Here is a 20,000-nt window from a genome sequence, read left to right on the forward strand (position 1 = left end):
GCGCGCAGTAGGGGTTTAAAACAAAGCTGGTCCCAAAATCGCGCCAAGTACGAAAGGAACAGCGCGGTCGAGACTCGGAAGAAAAAGCTTTCAAAGTGTCGTAGCACGATGCACACTGCTGTTCGTGTGGAACAAACGTGACTACCGTGCTGTACGGTGGAGTTCTGTGCGCAAAAGCGGCGCGTGTGTTTCTAAGCACCACAGCGTTGTGTCAAAAAAGAGGTGCCTGAGAGAAACGCATGCGACTGCCGTGCTTTGCGGCATAGCACCGTGCGCAAAAACGGTGCGCATGCAAGAGGTGTCAGAGCAAGCGAACTTGTGCCACGAGCAACAGGTCACTAAAAGCCTATAGATGACGGTGTTGGAGGAAAAGAAAAATATCGAGAAAGCACTGCGGTGTGCCGTGCGTAGGGACGGGCGCGCGTGCCACATGCCGCCGAAATATGGGTGTCGGAGAAAACAGAGTGCCGCGCGTAACGAGGGGCGCGCGTGTTACAGAGAGATATGCCCAAACGCATGAAAGTGTACGCAGGTGTCCTAAGGCAGTTTTTTTTTTTTCCTCATTTTGATGTCGCCCCGGCTGACGCGGTTTTCGTTTTTCCGTGCCGCCCCGGCTGACGCAGTTTTTGCGCCGCCCCGGCTGACGCGGTTTTTGCGCCGCCCCGGCTGACGCGGTTTTCGCGCCGCCCCGGCTGACGCGGTTCGGACTTTGCACTTTTTGGCTCACCCCGGCTGGCGGCCCACTCACTCGATCGCCAGGTCTGTTTGCCCCGGTGGTTCCACCGCCAGGCTTAAGCGCGAACTTTTTTTGTTTGTTTTCTTTTGATTAAGCGCAAGCTTTTTTCTTTGTTTTCTTTTGATTAAGCGCGGGCTTTTTTCTTTGTTTTTTTTTTATTTCGCCCCGGCAGACGCGGTTTTTGCGCCGCCCCGGCTGACGCGGTTTTTGCCGCCCCGGCTGACGCAGTTCGGACTTAGCACTTTTCGGCTGTGCCTGGCTGGCGGCCCACTCACTCGATCGCCATGTCTGTTTGCCACAGTTTTCCCGGTGGTGCCGCACCCGGGCTCGCCCCGGCTGACGCAGTTTTCGCGCCGCCCCGGCTGACGCGGTTTCGCGCCGCCCCGGCTGACGCGGTTTCGTGCCGCCCCGGCAGACGCGGTTTTCGCGCCGCCCCGGCTGACGCGGTTTTTGCGTCGCCCCGGCTGACACGGTTCGGACTTTGCACTTTTCGGCTGTGCCTGGCTGGCGGCCCACTCACTCGATCGCCATGTCTGTTTGCCACAGTTTTCCCGGTGGTGCCGCACCCGGGCTCGCCCCGGCTGACGCAGTTTTCGCGCCGCCCCGGCTGACGCGGTTTCGTGCCGCCCCGGCAGACGCGGTTTTCGCGCCGCCCCGGCTGACGCGGTTTCGTGCCGCCCCGGCAGACGCAGTTCGGACTTAGCACTTTTCGGCTGTGCCTGGCTGGCGGCCCACTCACTCGATCGCCATGTCTGTTTGCCACAGTTTTCCCGGTGGTGCCGCACCCGGGCTCGCCCCGGCTGACGCAGTTTTCGCGCCGCCCCGGCTGACGCGGTTTCGTGCCGCCCCGGCAGACGCGGTTTTCGCGCCGCCCCGGCTGACGCGGTTTCGTGCCGCCCCGGCAGACGCAGTTCGGACTTAGCACTTTTCGGCTGTGCCTGGCTGGCGGCCCACTCACTCAATCGCCATGTCTGTTTGCCACAGTTTTCCCGGTGGTGCCGCACCCGGGCTCGCCCCGGCTGACGCAGTTTTCGCGCCGCCCCGGCTGACGCGGTTTCGTGCCGCCCCGGCAGACGCGGTTTTCGCGCCGCCCCGGCTGACGCGGTTTCGTGCCGCCCCGGCAGACGCAGTTCGGACTTAGCACTTTTCGGCTGTGCCTGGCTGGCGGCCCACTCACTCGATCGCCATGTCTGTTTGCCACAGTTTTCCCGGTGGTGCCGCACCCGGGCTCGCCCCGGCAGACGCGTTTTTTTTTTCTTTCGCCCCGGCTGACGCAGTTTTCGCGCCGCCCCGGCTGACGCGGTTTCGTGCCGCCCCGGCAGACGCGGTTTTTTGCGCCGCCCCGGCTGACGCGGTTTTTGCCGCCCCGGCTGACGCAGTTCGGACTTAGCACTTTTCGGCTGTGCCTGGCTGGCGGCCCACTCACTCGATCGCCATGTCTGTTTGCCACAGTTTTCCCGGTGGTGCCGCACCCGGGCTCGCCCCGGCTGACGCAGTTTTCGCGCCGCCCCGGCTGACGCGGTTTCGTGCCGCCCCGGCAGACGCGGTTTTCGCGCCGCCCCGGCTGACGCGGTTTCGTGCCGCCCCGGCAGACGCAGTTCGGACTTAGCACTTTTCGGCTGTGCCTGGCTGGCGGCCCACTCACTCGATCGCCATGTCTGTTTGCCACAGTTTTCCCGGTGGTGCCGCACCCGGGCTCGCCCCGGCTGACGCAGTTTTCGCGCCGCCCCGGCTGACGCGGTTTCGTGCCGCCCCGGCAGACGCGGTTTTCGCGCCGCCCCGGCTGACGCGGTTTCGTGCCGCCCCGGCAGACGCAGTTCGGACTTAGCACTTTTCGGCTGTGCCTGGCTGGCGGCCCACTCACTCGATCGCCATGTCTGTTTGCCACAGTTTTCCCGGTGGTGCCGCACCCGGGCTCGCCCCGGCAGACGCGTTTTTTTTTTCTTTCGCCCCGGCTGACGCAGTTTTCGCGCCGCCCCGGCTGACGCGGTTTCGTGCCGCCCCGGCAGACGCGGTTTTTTTGCGCCGCCCCGGCTGACGCGGTTTTTGCCGCCCCGGCTGACGCAGTTCGGACTTGGCACTTTTTGGCTGAGCCTGGCTGGTGGCCCACTCACTCGATCGCCATGTCTGTTAGCCACAGTTTTCCCGGTGGTGCCGCACCCGGGCTCGCCCCGGCTGACGCAGTTTTCGCGCCGCCCCGGCAGACGCGGTTTTCGCGCCGCCCCGGCTGACGCGGTTTTTGCCGCCCCGGCTGACGCAGTTCGGACTTGGCACTTTTTGGGCTGAGCCTGGCTGGCGGCCCACTCACTCGATCGCCATGTCTGTTTGCCACAGTCTTCCCGGTGGTGCCGCACCCGGGCTCGCCCCGGCAGACGCGTTTTTTTTTTCTTTCGCCCCGGCAGACGTGGTTCCCCCCCCCCCCTTTTCGCTCGCCCCGGCTGACGAGGTTTTCGCGCCGCCCCGGCTGACGCAGTTTTCGCGCCGCCCCGGCTGACGCGGTTTCGTGCCGCCCCGGCTGACGCGGTTTTCGCGCCGCCCCGGCTGACGCGGTTTTTGCGTCGCCCCGGCTGACACGGTTCGGACTTTGCACTTTTCGGCTGTGCCTGGCTGGCGGCCCACTCACTCGATCGCCATGTCTGTTTGCCACAGTTTTCCCGGTGGTGCCGCACCCGGGCTCGCCCCGGCTGACGCAGTTTTCGCGCCGCCCCGGCTGACGCGGTTTCGTGCCGCCCCGGCAGACGCGGTTTTCGCGCCGCCCCGGCTGACGCGGTTTCGTGCCGCCCCGGCAGACGCAGTTCGGACTTAGCACTTTTCGGCTGTGCCTGGCTGGCGGCCCACTCACTCGATCGCCATGTCTGTTTGCCACAGTTTTCCCGGTGGTGCCGCACCCGGGCTCGCCCCGGCTGACGCAGTTTTCGCGCCGCCCCGGCTGACGCGGTTTCGTGCCGCCCCGGCAGACGCGGTTTTCGCGCCGCCCCGGCTGACGCGGTTTCGTGCCGCCCCGGCAGACGCAGTTCGGACTTAGCACTTTTCGGCTGTGCCTGGCTGGCGGCCCACTCACTCGATCGCCATGTCTGTTTGCCACAGTTTTCCCGGTGGTGCCGCACCCGGGCTCGCCCCGGCAGACGCGTTTTTTTTTTTCTTTTGCCCCGGCTGACGCAGTTTTCGCGCCGCCCCGGCTGACGCGGTTTCGTGCCGCCCCGGCAGACGCGGTTTTTTGCGCCGCCCCGGCTGACGCGGTTTTTGCCGCCCCGGCTGACGCAGTTCGGACTTAGCACTTTTCGGCTGTGCCTGGCTGGCGGCCCACTCACTCGATCGCCATGTCTGTTTGCCACAGTTTTCCCGGTGGTGCCGCACCCGGGCTCGCCCCGGCTGACGCAGTTTTCGCGCCGCCCCGGCTGACGCGGTTTCGTGCCGCCCCGGCAGACGCGGTTTTCGCGCCGCCCCGGCTGACGCGGTTTCGTGCCGCCCCGGCAGACGCAGTTCGGACTTAGCACTTTTCGGCTGTGCCTGGCTGGCGGCCCACTCACTCGATCGCCATGTCTGTTTGCCACAGTTTTCCCGGTGGTGCCGCACCCGGGCTCGCCCCGGCTGACGCAGTTTTCGCGCCGCCCCGGCTGACGCGGTTTCGTGCCGCCCCGGCAGACGCGGTTTTCGCGCCGCCCCGGCTGACGCGGTTTCGTGCCGCCCCGGCAGACGCAGTTCGGACTTAGCACTTTTCGGCTGTGCCTGGCTGGCGGCCCACTCACTCGATCGCCATGTCTGTTTGCCACAGTTTTCCCGGTGGTGCCGCACCCGGGCTCGCCCCGGCTGACGCAGTTTTCGCGCCGCCCCGGCTGACGCGGTTTCGTGCCGCCCCGGCAGACGCGGTTTTCGCGCCGCCCCGGCTGACGCGGTTTCGTGCCGCCCCGGCAGACGCAGTTCGGACTTAGCACTTTTCGGCTGTGCCTGGCTGGCGGCCCACTCACTCGATCGCCATGTCTGTTTGCCACAGTTTTCCCGGTGGTGCCGCACCCGGGCTCGCCCCGGCAGACGCGTTTTTTTTTTCTTTCGCCCCGGCTGACGCAGTTTTCGCGCCGCCCCGGCTGACGCGGTTTCGTGCCGCCCCGGCAGACGCGGTTTTTTTGCGCCGCCCCGGCTGACGCGGTTTTTGCCGCCCCGGCTGACGCAGTTCGGACTTGGCACTTTTTGGCTGAGCCTGGCTGGTGGCCCACTCACTCGATCGCCATGTCTGTTAGCCACAGTTTTCCCGGTGGTGCCGCACCCGGGCTCGCCCCGGCTGACGCAGTTTTCGCGCCGCCCCGGCAGACGCGGTTTTCGCGCCGCCCCGGCTGACGCGGTTTTTGCCGCCCCGGCTGACGCAGTTCGGACTTGGCACTTTTTGGGCTGAGCCTGGCTGGCGGCCCACTCACTCGATCGCCATGTCTGTTTGCCACAGTCTTCCCGGTGGTGCCGCACCCGGGCTCGCCCCGGCAGACGCGTTTTTTTTTTCTTTCGCCCCGGCAGACGTGGTTCCCCCCCCCCCCTTTTCGCTCGCCCCGGCTGACGAGGTTTTCGCGCCGCCCCGGCTGACGCAGTTTTCGCGCCGCCCCGGCTGACGCGGTTTCCTGCCGCCCCGGCTGACGCGGTTTTCGCGCCGCCCCGGCTGACGCGGTTTTTGCGTCGCCCCGGCTGACACGGTTCGGACTTTGCACTTTTCGGCTGTGCCTGGCTGGCGGCCCACTCACTCGATCGCCATGTCTGTTTGCCACAGTTTTCCCGGTGGTGCCGCACCCGGGCTCGCCCCGGCTGACGCAGTTTTCGCGCCGCCCCGGCTGACGCGGTTTCGTGCCGCCCCGGCAGACGCGGTTTTCGCGCCGCCCCGGCTGACGCGGTTTCGTGCCGCCCCGGCAGACGCAGTTCGGACTTAGCACTTTTCGGCTGTGCCTGGCTGGCGGCCCACTCACTCGATCGCCATGTCTGTTTGCCACAGTTTTCCCGGTGGTGCCGCACCCGGGCTCGCCCCGGCTGACGCAGTTTTCGCGCCGCCCCGGCTGACGCGGTTTCGTGCCGCCCCGGCAGACGCGGTTTTCGCGCCGCCCCGGCTGACGCGGTTTCGTGCCGCCCCGGCAGACGCAGTTCGGACTTAGCACTTTTCGGCTGTGCCTGGCTGGCGGCCCACTCACTCGATCGCCATGTCTGTTTGCCACAGTTTTCCCGGTGGTGCCGCACCCGGGCTCGCCCCGGCAGACGCGTTTTTTTTTTTCTTTTGCCCCGGCTGACGCAGTTTTCGCGCCGCCCCGGCTGACGCGGTTTCGTGCCGCCCCGGCAGACGCGGTTTTTTGCGCCGCCCCGGCTGACGCGGTTTTTGCCGCCCCGGCTGACGCAGTTCGGACTTAGCACTTTTCGGCTGTGCCTGGCTGGCGGCCCACTCACTCGATCGCCATGTCTGTTTGCCACAGTTTTCCCGGTGGTGCCGCACCCGGGCTCGCCCCGGCTGACGCAGTTTTCGCGCCGCCCCGGCTGACGCGGTTTCGTGCCGCCCCGGCAGACGCGGTTTTCGCGCCGCCCCGGCTGACGCGGTTTCGTGCCGCCCCGGCAGACGCAGTTCGGACTTAGCACTTTTCGGCTGTGCCTGGCTGGCGGCCCACTCACTCGATCGCCATGTCTGTTTGCCACAGTTTTCCCGGTGGTGCCGCACCCGGGCTCGCCCCGGCTGACGCAGTTTTCGCGCCGCCCCGGCTGACGCGGTTTCGTGCCGCCCCGGCAGACGCGGTTTTCGCGCCGCCCCGGCTGACGCGGTTTCGTGCCGCCCCGGCAGACGCAGTTCGGACTTAGCACTTTTCGGCTGTGCCTGGCTGGCGGCCCACTCACTCGATCGCCATGTCTGTTTGCCACAGTTTTCCCGGTGGTGCCGCACCCGGGCTCGCCCCGGCAGACGCGTTTTTTTTTTCTTTCGCCCCGGCTGACGCAGTTTTCGCGCCGCCCCGGCTGACGCGGTTTCGTGCCGCCCCGGCAGACGCGGTTTTTTTGCGCCGCCCCGGCTGACGCGGTTTTTGCCGCCCCGGCTGACGCAGTTCGGACTTGGCACTTTTTGGCTGAGCCTGGCTGGTGGCCCACTCACTCGATCGCCATGTCTGTTAGCCACAGTTTTCCCGGTGGTGCCGCACCCGGGCTCGCCCCGGCTGACGCAGTTTTCGCGCCGCCCCGGCAGACGCGGTTTTCGCGCCGCCCCGGCTGACGCGGTTTTTGCCGCCCCGGCTGACGCAGTTCGGACTTGGCACTTTTTGGGCTGAGCCTGGCTGGCGGCCCACTCACTCGATCGCCATGTCTGTTTGCCACAGTCTTCCCGGTGGTGCCGCACCCGGGCTCGCCCCGGCAGACGCGTTTTTTTTTTCTTTCGCCCCGGCAGACGTGGTTCCCCCCCCCCCCCCTTTTCGCTCGCCCCGGCTGACGAGGTTTTCGCGCCGCCCCGGCTGACGCAGTTTTCGCGCCGCCCCGGCTGACGCGGTTTCGTGCCGCCCCGGCTGACGCGGTTTTCGCGCCGCCCCGGCTGACGCGGTTTTTGCGTCGCCCCGGCTGACACGGTTCGGACTTTGCACTTTTCGGCTGTGCCTGGCTGGCGGCCCACTCACTCGATCGCCATGTCTGTTTGCCACAGTTTTCCCGGTGGTGCCGCACCCGGGCTCGCCCCGGCTGACGCAGTTTTCGCGCCGCCCCGGCTGACGCGGTTTCGTGCCGCCCCGGCAGACGCGGTTTTCGCGCCGCCCCGGCTGACGCGGTTTCGTGCCGCCCCGGCAGACGCAGTTCGGACTTAGCACTTTTCGGCTGTGCCTGGCTGGCGGCCCACTCACTCGATCGCCATGTCTGTTTGCCACAGTTTTCCCGGTGGTGCCGCACCCGGGCTCGCCCCGGCTGACGCAGTTTTCGCGCCGCCCCGGCTGACGCGGTTTCGTGCCGCCCCGGCAGACGCGGTTTTCGCGCCGCCCCGGCTGACGCGGTTTCGTGCCGCCCCGGCAGACGCAGTTCGGACTTAGCACTTTTCGGCTGTGCCTGGCTGGCGGCCCACTCACTCGATCGCCATGTCTGTTTGCCACAGTTTTCCCGGTGGTGCCGCACCCGGGCTCGCCCCGGCAGACGCGTTTTTTTTTTTCTTTTGCCCCGGCTGACGCAGTTTTCGCGCCGCCCCGGCTGACGCGGTTTCGTGCCGCCCCGGCAGACGCGGTTTTTTGCGCCGCCCCGGCTGACGCGGTTTTTGCCGCCCCGGCTGACGCAGTTCGGACTTAGCACTTTTCGGCTGTGCCTGGCTGGCGGCCCACTCACTCGATCGCCATGTCTGTTTGCCACAGTTTTCCCGGTGGTGCCGCACCCGGGCTCGCCCCGGCTGACGCAGTTTTCGCGCCGCCCCGGCTGACGCGGTTTCGTGCCGCCCCGGCAGACGCGGTTTTCGCGCCGCCCCGGCTGACGCGGTTTCGTGCCGCCCCGGCAGACGCAGTTCGGACTTAGCACTTTTCGGCTGTGCCTGGCTGGCGGCCCACTCACTCGATCGCCATGTCTGTTTGCCACAGTTTTCCCGGTGGTGCCGCACCCGGGCTCGCCCCGGCTGACGCAGTTTTCGCGCCGCCCCGGCTGACGCGGTTTCGTGCCGCCCCGGCAGACGCGGTTTTCGCGCCGCCCCGGCTGACGCGGTTTCGTGCCGCCCCGGCAGACGCAGTTCGGACTTAGCACTTTTCGGCTGTGCCTGGCTGGCGGCCCACTCACTCGATCGCCATGTCTGTTTGCCACAGTTTTCCCGGTGGTGCCGCACCCGGGCTCGCCCCGGCTGACGCAGTTTTCGCGCCGCCCCGGCTGACGCGGTTTCGTGCCGCCCCGGCAGACGCGGTTTTCGCGCCGCCCCGGCTGACGCGGTTTCGTGCCGCCCCGGCAGACGCAGTTCGGACTTAGCACTTTTCGGCTGTGCCTGGCTGGCGGCCCACTCACTCGATCGCCATGTCTGTTTGCCACAGTTTTCCCGGTGGTGCCGCACCCGGGCTCGCCCCGGCAGACGCGTTTTTTTTTTCTTTCGCCCCGGCTGACGCAGTTTTCGCGCCGCCCCGGCTGACGCGGTTTCGTGCCGCCCCGGCAGACGCGGTTTTTTTGCGCCGCCCCGGCTGACGCGGTTTTTGCCGCCCCGGCTGACGCAGTTCGGACTTGGCACTTTTTGGCTGAGCCTGGCTGGTGGCCCACTCACTCGATCGCCATGTCTGTTAGCCACAGTTTTCCCGGTGGTGCCGCACCCGGGCTCGCCCCGGCTGACGCAGTTTTCGCGCCGCCCCGGCAGACGCGGTTTTCGCGCCGCCCCGGCTGACGCGGTTTTTGCCGCCCCGGCTGACGCAGTTCGGACTTGGCACTTTTTGGGCTGAGCCTGGCTGGCGGCCCACTCACTCGATCGCCATGTCTGTTTGCCACAGTCTTCCCGGTGGTGCCGCACCCGGGCTCGCCCCGGCAGACGCGTTTTTTTTTTCTTTCGCCCCGGCAGACGTGGTTCCCCCCCCCCCCCTTTTCGCTCGCCCCGGCTGACGAGGTTTTCGCGCCGCCCCGGCTGACGCAGTTTTCGCGCCGCCCCGGCTGACGCGGTTTCCTGCCGCCCCGGCTGACGCGGTTTTCGCGCCGCCCCGGCTGACGCGGTTTTTGCGTCGCCCCGGCTGACACGGTTCGGACTTTGCACTTTTCGGCTGTGCCTGGCTGGCGGCCCACTCACTCGATCGCCATGTCTGTTTGCCACAGTTTTCCCGGTGGTGCCGCACCCGGGCTCGCCCCGGCTGACGCAGTTTTCGCGCCGCCCCGGCTGACGCGGTTTCGTGCCGCCCCGGCAGACGCGGTTTTCGCGCCGCCCCGGCTGACGCGGTTTCGTGCCGCCCCGGCAGACGCAGTTCGGACTTAGCACTTTTCGGCTGTGCCTGGCTGGCGGCCCACTCACTCGATCGCCATGTCTGTTTGCCACAGTTTTCCCGGTGGTGCCGCACCCGGGCTCGCCCCGGCTGACGCAGTTTTCGCGCCGCCCCGGCTGACGCGGTTTCGTGCCGCCCCGGCAGACGCGGTTTTCGCGCCGCCCCGGCTGACGCGGTTTCGTGCCGCCCCGGCAGACGCAGTTCGGACTTAGCACTTTTCGGCTGTGCCTGGCTGGCGGCCCACTCACTCGATCGCCATGTCTGTTTGCCACAGTTTTCCCGGTGGTGCCGCACCCGGGCTCGCCCCGGCAGACGCGTTTTTTTTTTTCTTTTGCCCCGGCTGACGCAGTTTTCGCGCCGCCCCGGCTGACGCGGTTTCGTGCCGCCCCGGCAGACGCGGTTTTTTGCGCCGCCCCGGCTGACGCGGTTTTTGCCGCCCCGGCTGACGCAGTTCGGACTTAGCACTTTTCGGCTGTGCCTGGCTGGCGGCCCACTCACTCGATCGCCATGTCTGTTTGCCACAGTTTTCCCGGTGGTGCCGCACCCGGGCTCGCCCCGGCTGACGCAGTTTTCGCGCCGCCCCGGCTGACGCGGTTTCGTGCCGCCCCGGCAGACGCGGTTTTCGCGCCGCCCCGGCTGACGCGGTTTCGTGCCGCCCCGGCAGACGCAGTTCGGACTTAGCACTTTTCGGCTGTGCCTGGCTGGCGGCCCACTCACTCGATCGCCATGTCTGTTTGCCACAGTTTTCCCGGTGGTGCCGCACCCGGGCTCGCCCCGGCTGACGCAGTTTTCGCGCCGCCCCGGCTGACGCGGTTTCGTGCCGCCCCGGCAGACGCGGTTTTCGCGCCGCCCCGGCTGACGCGGTTTCGTGCCGCCCCGGCAGACGCAGTTCGGACTTAGCACTTTTCGGCTGTGCCTGGCTGGCGGCCCACTCACTCGATCGCCATGTCTGTTTGCCACAGTTTTCCCGGTGGTGCCGCACCCGGGCTCGCCCCGGCAGACGCGTTTTTTTTTTTCTTTCGCCCCGGCTGACGCAGTTTTCGCGCCGCCCCGGCTGACGCGGTTTCGTGCCGCCCCGGCAGACGCGGTTTTTTTGCGCCGCCCCGGCTGACGCGGTTTTTGCCGCCCCGGCTGACGCAGTTCGGACTTGGCACTTTTTGGCTGAGCCTGGCTGGTGGCCCACTCACTCGATCGCCATGTCTGTTAGCCACAGTTTTCCCGGTGGTGCCGCACCCGGGCTCGCCCCGGCTGACGCAGTTTTCGCGCCGCCCCGGCAGACGCGGTTTTCGCGCCGCCCCGGCTGACGCGGTTTTTGCCGCCCCGGCTGACGCAGTTCGGACTTGGCACTTTTTGGGCTGAGCCTGGCTGGCGGCCCACTCACTCGATCGCCATGTCTGTTTGCCACAGTCTTCCCGGTGGTGCCGCACCCGGGCTCGCCCCGGCAGACGCGTTTTTTTTTTCTTTCGCCCCGGCAGACGTGGTTCCCCCCCCCCCCCCTTTTCGCTCGCCCCGGCTGACGAGGTTTTCGCGCCGCCCCGGCTGACGCAGTTTTCGCGCCGCCCCGGCTGACGCGGTTTCGTGCCGCCCCGGCTGACGCGGTTTTCGCGCCGCCCCGGCTGACGCGGTTTTTGCGTCGCCCCGGCTGACACGGTTCGGACTTTGCACTTTTCGGCTGTGCCTGGCTGGCGGCCCACTCACTCGATCGCCATGTCTGTTTGCCACAGTTTTCCCGGTGGTGCCGCACCCGGGCTTGCCCCGGCAGACGCGTTTTTTTTTTCTTTTCGCCCCGGCTGACGCAGTTTTCGCCCCGCCCCGGCTGACGCGGTTTCGTGCCGCCCCGGCAGACGCGGTTTTTTGCGCCGCCCCGGCTGACGCGGTTTTTGCCGCCCCGGCTGACGCAGTTCGGACTTTGCACTTTTTGGCTGAGCCTGGCTGGCGGCCCACTCACTCGATCGCCATGTCTGTTTGCCACAGTTTTCCCGGTGGTGCCGCACCCGGGCTCGCCCCGGCAGACGCGTTTTTTTTTTTCCTTCGCCCCGGCAGACGTGGTTCCCCCCCCCCCTCCGTCTTTCTTTTTGTTTTTTTTTTCGCCGCGGCTGAAGAGGATTTTTCGGTGCCTCGACGCCCCGGTAGTCGCGGTTTTTCCGTTTCCGCACGGCCCCGGCTGACGCTGCTCGGTCACAGTCGCCTTTTGTGAGGATTGCAGACTTCTTGAGCGCGGGTGTTTTTTTTTTGTTGTTGTTGTTGTTTTATTACGCATTCGCTCCAGCAGACGCTGTTTAGACTTTTTGTTTCCTCTTTTATCCTGCGACGAGGTGACGAGGTTTATTCGGTGCCCCGCCGCCCCGGCTGAAGTGATTTTTCCTGTCCCGTGCCGCCCCGGCTGACGCGGTTGGGACTTCGCGTTTGTTCGGCCGCCACGGGTTTTGGCGCACTCGCTCGGTTGCTTGTTGTTGCCACTTGTTGCGAACCCAGGTTTCTTGAGCGAGCGCGGGCGTTTTTTCTTCCTTTCTTTCTTTGTTCTATGTGTTAGCGAATCGGCCTTTAATATCACACGAGGACTCACAACCAACAATTTTCAGTTTGAAGTGTAAAAAATCTGCAGGTGTTGACGTAACTGACTTGCCCCGTACCCTTGAGTACATCCATGAAGTTCTCGTAGTACTACTAAATCGCATTATTCCAAGTGGAGAAATTCCCATAAACTTGCAAACCTCTACACGAAAATCGGTGCGCGTGATAAAGTTGAAAATTATCGTCCGATATCAAATGTGCCTTCTATAACACAAATTCTAGGAAAAAAAAAAAAAACACTTGTTCGCCGTTTTCTGCGCCGTGACTGGCAGCACTCCGGCGAAGCGAAACGGGGTCGATTCGAGCACGATATCGGCGTCTTTCGACGTGCTCGCCGGCGACCGTCGCACGAGTACGTCGCACGAGCGCGTCTGCCGGGGCGCCGTTTGCGAAGCCGACGCAAAAGTGGGAACCGCCGCTCGGATGATCGCCGCTTTCGGCAGAGTGAGTGTTGGCACTCCGGGGAAGCGAAACAGCGTGAATGCGCCCACGAAATCGGCGTATTTTGAAGTGCCCGCCGGCGACCGTCGCACGAGTACGGTAAACCGCGTCAGCCGGGGCGTAGTTCGGGACGCCGACGAAAAAGTGGGAAGCGCAACTCGGATCTTCGCCGTTTTTGCAGGAGTGAGTGGCGGCCCTCCTGCGAGACCAAGAAGCATCGATTCGTGCACGAATTCGGCGCCTTTCGACGTGATCGCCGGCGACCGTCGCTCGAGTAGGGCAAACCGCGTCTGCCGGGGCGGGCTTCGGGACGCCGATGCGAAAGTGGGAAACGCTGCTCGGATGTTCGCCGTTTTTGGCCGAGTGAGTGCTGGCACTCGGGCGAAGCCAAACGGGGCCGATTACGGCACGATATCGGCGTCTTTCGACGTGCCCGGCGGCGACCGTCGCACGAGTACGGTAAACCGCGTCAGCCCGGGCGGAGTTCGGGACGCCGATGCGAAAGTGGAGAACGCCGCTCGGATCTTCGCCGTTTTTGGAGGAGTGAGTGGCGGCACTCCGGAGAAGCCAAGGAGCGCCAATTAGCGCACGATATCGGCGTCTTTCGACGCGCTCGCCGGCGACCGTCGAACGAGTAGGGCAAACCGCGTCTGCCGGGGCGGGGTTTACGACGCCGACGCAAAAGTGGGAACCGCCGCTCGGATGTTGGCCGTTTTTGGCAGAGTGAGTGCTGGCACACCGGCGACGCGAAAGAGCGCGAAAGCGCCCACGAAAGTGGCGTATTTGGACGTGCTTGACGGCGACCGCTGCAGGAGTACGAAAAACCACGTCAGCCGGGGCGAGCGACCCACGGCGGTCTGGGTGCTTATCGCTGCTATTATAGGGGCACCCCGGCAGACGCAGAAAAAAAAAATTTTTTTTCGACCTTCTTTTTTGCTGGTCGAGCTCGGGTAACCCAGGTCGCAATGGGAGCCGCGCACGAAAGCGGCGTCGCGAGACGCGTTCGCGGTCGCTAGTCGCACGAGCTCGGCAACCGCGTCAGCCGGCGCGGAGTTCGGGATGCCGACGGCTAAGTGGGTACCGCTGCTCGGATGTTCGCCGTTTTTGGCCGAGTGAGTGCTGGCACTCCGGCGAAGCGAAACGGGGCCGATTCGGGCACGATATCGGCGTATTTAGACGTGCTCGCCGGCGACCGTCGCACGAGTACGGCAAAGCGCGTCTGCCGGGGCGAGGTTTGCGATGCCGACGAAAAAGTGGGAAGCGCCGCTCGGATCTTCGCCGTTTTTGCAGGAGTGAGTGGCGGCCCTCCTGCGAGACCAAGAAGCATCGACTCGCGCACGATATCGGTGTCTTTCGACGTGCCCGCCGGCCACCGCCGCACGAGTACGGCAAACCGCGTATGCCGGGGCGGGGTTGGCGACGCCGACGCAAAAGTGGGAACCGCCACTAGGATGTTCGCCGTTTTTGGCAGAGTGAGTGCTGGCACACCGGCGACGCGAAAGAGCGCGAAAGCGCCCACGAAAGTGGCGTATTTGGACGTGCTTGACGGCGACCGCTGCAGGAGTACGAAAAACCACGTCAGCCGGGGCGAGCGACCCACGGCGGTCTGGGTGCTTATCGCTGCTATTATAGGGGCACCCCGGCAGACGCAGAAAAAAAAAATTTTTTTTCGACCTTCTTTTTTGCTGGTCGAGCTCGGGTAACCCAGGTCGCAATGGGAGCCGCGCACGAAAGCGGCGTCGCGAGACGCGTTCGCGGTCGCTAGTCGCACGAGCTCGGCAACCGCGTCAGCCGGCGCGGAGTTCGGGATGCCGACGGCTAAGTGGGTACCGCTGCTCGGATGTTCGCCGTTTTTGGCCGAGTGAGTGCTGGCACTCCGGCGAAGCGAAACGGGGCCGATTCGGGCACGATATCGGCGTATTTCGACGTGCTCGCCGGCGACCGTCGCACGAGTACGGCAAAGCGCGTCTGCCGGGGCGAGGTTTGCGATGCCGACGAAAAAGTGGGAAGCGCCGCTCGGATCTTCGCCGTTTTTGCAGGAGTGAGTGGCGGCCCTCCTGCGAGACCAAGAAGCATCGACTCGCGCACGATATCGGTGTCTTTCGACGTGCCCGCCGGCCACCGCCGCACGAGTACGGCAAACCGCGTATGCCGGGGCGGGGTTGGCGACGCCGACGCAAAAGTGGGAACCGCCACTAGGATGTTCGCCGTTTTTGGCAGAGTGAGTGCTGGCACTCCGGCGAAGCGAAAGAGCGCGAATGCGCCCACGAAAGTGGCGTGTTTGGACGTGCTTGACGACGACCACCGCAGGAAAACGAAAAACCACGTCAGCCGGGGCGAGCGACCCATGGCGGTCTGGGTGCTTATCGCTGCTATTATAGGGGCACCCCGGCAGACGCAAAAAAAAAAAAAATTTTTTTTCGACATTCTTTCTTGCTCGTCGACCTCGGGTGACCCAGGTCGCAGTGGGAGCCGCGCACGAAAGCGGCGTCGCGAGACGGCTTCGCGGTCGCTAGTCGCACGAGCTCGGCAACCGCGTCTGCCGGGGCGGAGTTCGGGACGCCGACGGCTAAGTGGGAACCGCCGCTCGGATGTTCGCCGTTTGTGGCCGAGTGAGTGCTGGCACTCCGGCGAAGCCAAACGGGGCCGATTCCGGCACGATATCGGCGTCTTTCTACGTGCTCGCCGGCGACCGTCGCACGAGTACGGCAAAGTGCGTCTGCCGGGGCGGGGTTTGCGACGCGTACGCAATAGTGAGAACCGTCGCTCGGATGTTCGTCGTCTTTCGCCGAGCCAGTGCTGGCACTCCGGCGAAGCCGAACGGAGCCGATTCGGGCACGATATCGGCGTCTTTCCACGTGCTCGCCGGCGACCGTCGCACGAGTACGGTAAACCGCGTCAGCCGGGGCGGAGTTCGGGACGCCGATGCGAAAGTGGGAAGCGCCGCTCGGATCTTCGCCGTTTTTGGAGGAGTCAGTGGCGGCACTCCGGTGAAGCCAAGGTGCGCCAATTCGCGCACGATATCGGCGTCTTTCGACGTGCCCGCCGGCCACCGTCGCACGAGTACGGCAAACCTCGTCTGCCGGGGCGGGGTTTGCGACGCCGACGCAAAAGTGGGAACCGCCGCTCGGATGTTCGCCGTTTTTGGCAGAGTGAGTGCTGGCACTCCGGCGAAGCGAAAGAGCGTGAATGCGCCCACGAAAGTAGCGTATTTGGACGTGCTTGACGGCGACCGCCGCAGGAGTACGAAAAACCACGTCAGCCGGGGCGAGCGACCCACGGCGGTCTGGGTGCTTATCGCTGCTATTATAGGGGCACCCCGGCAGACGCAGAAAGAAAAAAAAAAAAATGGGGACATGGCGTGCGTCACCGTGCGGCTTCGCAGCGTTGCCGAAGTCGCCGAGCCCTTCGACTGAGCCGAACGGCGGACAGGGAACGTTGGTCGGCCGTTCTAACCTGTCGGTGCCACGCCGAGACGTCGTTAAGGAAAACCGCGTCGTGGGCCTCTACGACGCCGTCGAGTCGTTGTACGTTTGGTGTCCAGCGTGTCGGCGGCGAGTAGCGGACACGTCGTTCACGACTTCGGTCTTTCGCAGTCGACGCGAACTTGCGGAGAGTCGTGGTGCCTCACGTTTTCGGCAGAAACCGCGGCGGAATTTTCCCGTGCGTGCGCGCACGACCTCGGTGCTGTGCCGTCAGCGTAGTGTTGCACAAACTCGTGGCCTACCCAAGGTGCGGTACGTTTGCGGCCGTATCCTCGGTGGGAATTTCGTGAGTAGGGTCGCAAATTCTACGACCTCGGCGGGTTTGAGAGCGACGTAGACTTGTGGCACGCTCAACGTGCCACACGTTTCGGGGCACACCCGCGGTGAAATTTTCTCGAGTACGCTCGTATTAGTGCCCAAGGAGGTCTGGGTACTTATCGCTGCTATTATGTGGGGGTTCTCGTGAGCGGCGTACGCGAAAGCGACCGGGTGTCTGATATGCGGCGGGCTTCGGCCTCGTCAAGCGTGTCCTCGGGTCTGCTCCAGGGGAATCCACGGCAGTCGTCTGCAGCCTCATCCGCTTGATGCGTTAGGGGCTGGTTGTCGGACGGTGCCGTTTTACCACGATATCGAGGTGTGTTCCGTGTCGTCCTCGGGCGATTCAGATGCGAAAGCGCCGAAGACGCGGGCGTGACCCGTCGTCTGGCGGCTTTGCAGTCTCGGCTCCGTTGCTAGTTCCGGCCGGTCCACCGACAGTGCAGCGGGCTTGGGCAACCCGCACGGCGCGACCGAGTCGATGCAACGAAAAAGAGCGAGCATGAACGTGCTTCTTGCCGCACGGCTCCCACTCGTCTTTCGGGAAGGTTGTGCCGTAGCGAGCTCGAACGCCGTCATCTCGGAGTGCAAAATAAGCGTGTTGGGGCGCCTGAAGGTGGCCTCCGCCGCACACAGACTGCGTCCGGCCCGCCGAAGGCGAGGACGGACGCGCAGTCGAACGATTACCTGGTTGATCCTGCCAGTAATCATATGCTTGTCTCAAAGATTAAGCCATGCATGTCTAAGTACATGCCGAAATAAGGCGAAACCGCGAATGGCTCATTAAATCAGTTATGGTTCCTTAGATCGTTTCTTCCTACTTGGATAACTGTGGCAATTCTAGAGCTAATACATGCAGTGAGCCTGGAGCCCTTTGGGTAACGGGTGCTTTTATTAGACCAAGATCGATCGGGTTTCGGCCCGTATTGTGTGGTGACTCTGGATAACTTTGTGCTGATCGCATGGCCACGAGCCGGCGACGTTTCTTTCAAGTGTCTGCCTTATCAACTTTCGATGGTAGGTTACTTGCTTACCATGGTTGTTACGGGTAACGGAGAATCAGGGTTCGATTCCGGAGAGGGAGCCTGAGAAACGGCTACCACATCCAAGGAAGGCAGCAGGCGCGCAAATTACCCACTCCCGGCACGGGGAGGTAGTGACGAAAAATAACAATACGGGACTCTTTTGAGGCCCCGTAATTGAAATGAGTACACTCTAAATCCTTTAACGAGGATCAATTGGAGGGCAAGTCTGGTGCCAGCAGCCGCGGTAATTCCAGCTCCAATAGCGTATACTAAAGCTGCTGCGGTTAAAAAGCTCGTAGTTGGATCTCAGTTCCAGACGAGTAGTGCATCTACCCGATGCGACGGCTCGGACTGAACATCATGCCGGTTCTTTCTTGGTGCACTTCATTGTGTGCCTCGAGATGGCCGGTGCTTTTACTTTGAAAAAATTAGAGTGCTCAACGCAGGCGAGTCGCCTGAATAAACTTGCATGGAATAATAGAACAAGACCTCGTTTCTGTTCTGTTGGTTTTTGGAATACGAGGTAATGATTAAGAGGGACGGACGGGGGCATTCGTATTGCGGCGCTAGAGGTGAAATTCTTGGACCGTCGCAAGACGAACTACTGCGAAAGCATTTGCCAAGAATGTTTTCATTGATCAAGAACGAAAGTCAGAGGTTCGAAGGCGATCAGATACCGCCCTAGTTCTGACCATAAACGATGCCAACCAGCGATCCGCCTGAGTTACTCAAATGACTCGGCGGGCAGCTTCCGGGAAACCAAAGTATTTGGGTTCCGGGGGAAGTATGGTTGCAAAGCTGAAACTTAAAGGAATTGACGGAAGGGCACCACCAGGAGTGGAGCCTGCGGCTTAATTTGACTCAACACGGGAAAACTTACCCGGCCCGGACACTGGGAGGATTGACAGATTGAGAGCTCTTTCTTGATTCGGTGGATGGTGGTGCATGGCCGTTCTTAGTTGGTGGAGCGATTTGTCTGGTTAATTCCGATAACGAACGAGACTCTAGCCTATTAAATAGGTGCGGGGTTCCCAGCACCTTACAACCTTCTTAGAGGGACAAGCGGCTCCTAGCCGCACGAAACAGAGCAATAACAGGTCTGTGATGCCCTTAGATGTCCGGGGCCGCACGCGCGCTACACTGAAGGAAGCAGCGTGTCTTTATCCCTGTCTGAAAAGACTGGGTAACCCGTGGAACTTCTTTCGTGATTGGGATAGGGGCTTGCAATTGTTCCCCTTGAACGAGGAATTCCCAGTAAGCGCGAGTCATAAGCTCGCGTTGATTACGTCCCTGCCCTTTGTACACACCGCCCGTCGCTACTACCGATTGAATGATTTAGTGAGGTCTTCGGACCGATGTCCGGCGCGGCCTTTCGGTTGCGCCGGTCTGTTGGAAAGATGACCAAACTTGATCATTTAGAGGAAGTAAAAGTCGTAACAAGGTTTCCGTAGGTGAACCTGCGGAAGGATCATTAACGGATTGTGAAGGGTGAGCGCCTCAGCTGCGTCTGCGCCCGACACTTTCTGCCGCTGACCCCGTTTGGACGCGGGGTCGGCTTTTCCCCACGGGGCTGCCTGAATGTGGAGCGGCACCCCGTGACAAATTGTTGCGCCCAGCGGACGCCAACACCGCGACCTTGGACGGTCGGCCAGGTGGCGGACGCGGGTACAAACGGCGCAACGCACTCATAGGTCGGCTTTCGACCCGCCACTGCACCGTGGCTCGAAGCGCTCGAAATGCGCGACCCGACCGCTGCGGGACCGCCTAGTACTGTAAACAGGAGCGGCGGAGCGCGAACGGCGAGTCGTGGTTACGTCGGTAGAAGGCGAGGCTGCGCGTTCCCGAAACGCCAGCCGAGTGCCCTCCCGACCGTTCGAGCGTGCAAGAACGAGACCCGACAATCGCGCGGCGACTGCCAAGTACGAGAGGAACGGCACAAGCGTCGGCGGTCGGTCAAGGAACTGGCGATGTGACGGGTCCGCTGTGCACCAGTGCATACCGTCCCGCCGTCCGCGGCAAGCGCCTCCGCGTCCTCGGGTGACGGAGGCTGCCGGTCGGTTCTTGCAGGCGAGGGATCTCGCTGGCACCGGTTCGCGTTGACGCGCGGCCGGTCATGGCACGGCGATGCGACGGCCGAGGTGCGCAGTACTCGATGGAGGAACCGCACGCTCCGATGACCGTCCCGCCCTCCGCGGCGTATGCGTACCGACCGTAATGGTTGCAGCAGCGCCGGCCGGCTTTTGAATTCGCCACACGAAACACGGTGCGAGATCGCGGTTAGGGGAGCGTCGACGTTGCCAGGCGTTTTGCTTGCTGCCGAGGGAAAGGCGGCACGGCCACGTCGCGCTCGTCGCGATTAGCGGGTCTGCGCGCTTTGGGAAGGTGCCGCAACGACTTGCCGAAAGAGGAAGCACGGAAGAACGAGGGACTTGGACGTCCCGACAATTGAACGCACTTGCGGCCAGGCCCTTGCTGGCTTCGTTCTTCCGCCTCGAGTAGGCTCGTACGCGGCTCC

At 63.9% G+C, this 20,000-nt stretch overlaps 1 non-coding gene across 1 annotated transcript; it reads left to right on the forward strand.

Annotated features, from left to right (window-relative positions):
• Nucleotides 1-17,144: 17,144 nt before the first annotated feature.
• On the forward strand, nucleotides 17,145-18,959 carry LOC142794307 (small subunit ribosomal RNA). The gene has a single exon (XR_012892238.1). It is a non-coding gene; the product is annotated as a small subunit ribosomal RNA (ribosomal RNA).
• Nucleotides 18,960-20,000: the final 1,041 nt, after the last annotated feature.

The sequence above is a fragment of the Rhipicephalus microplus genome, unplaced genomic scaffold, assembly GCF_043290135.1.
Source record: "Rhipicephalus microplus isolate Deutch F79 unplaced genomic scaffold, USDA_Rmic scaffold_397, whole genome shotgun sequence".
NCBI classification, from domain to species: domain Eukaryota; kingdom Metazoa; phylum Arthropoda; class Arachnida; order Ixodida; family Ixodidae; genus Rhipicephalus; species Rhipicephalus microplus.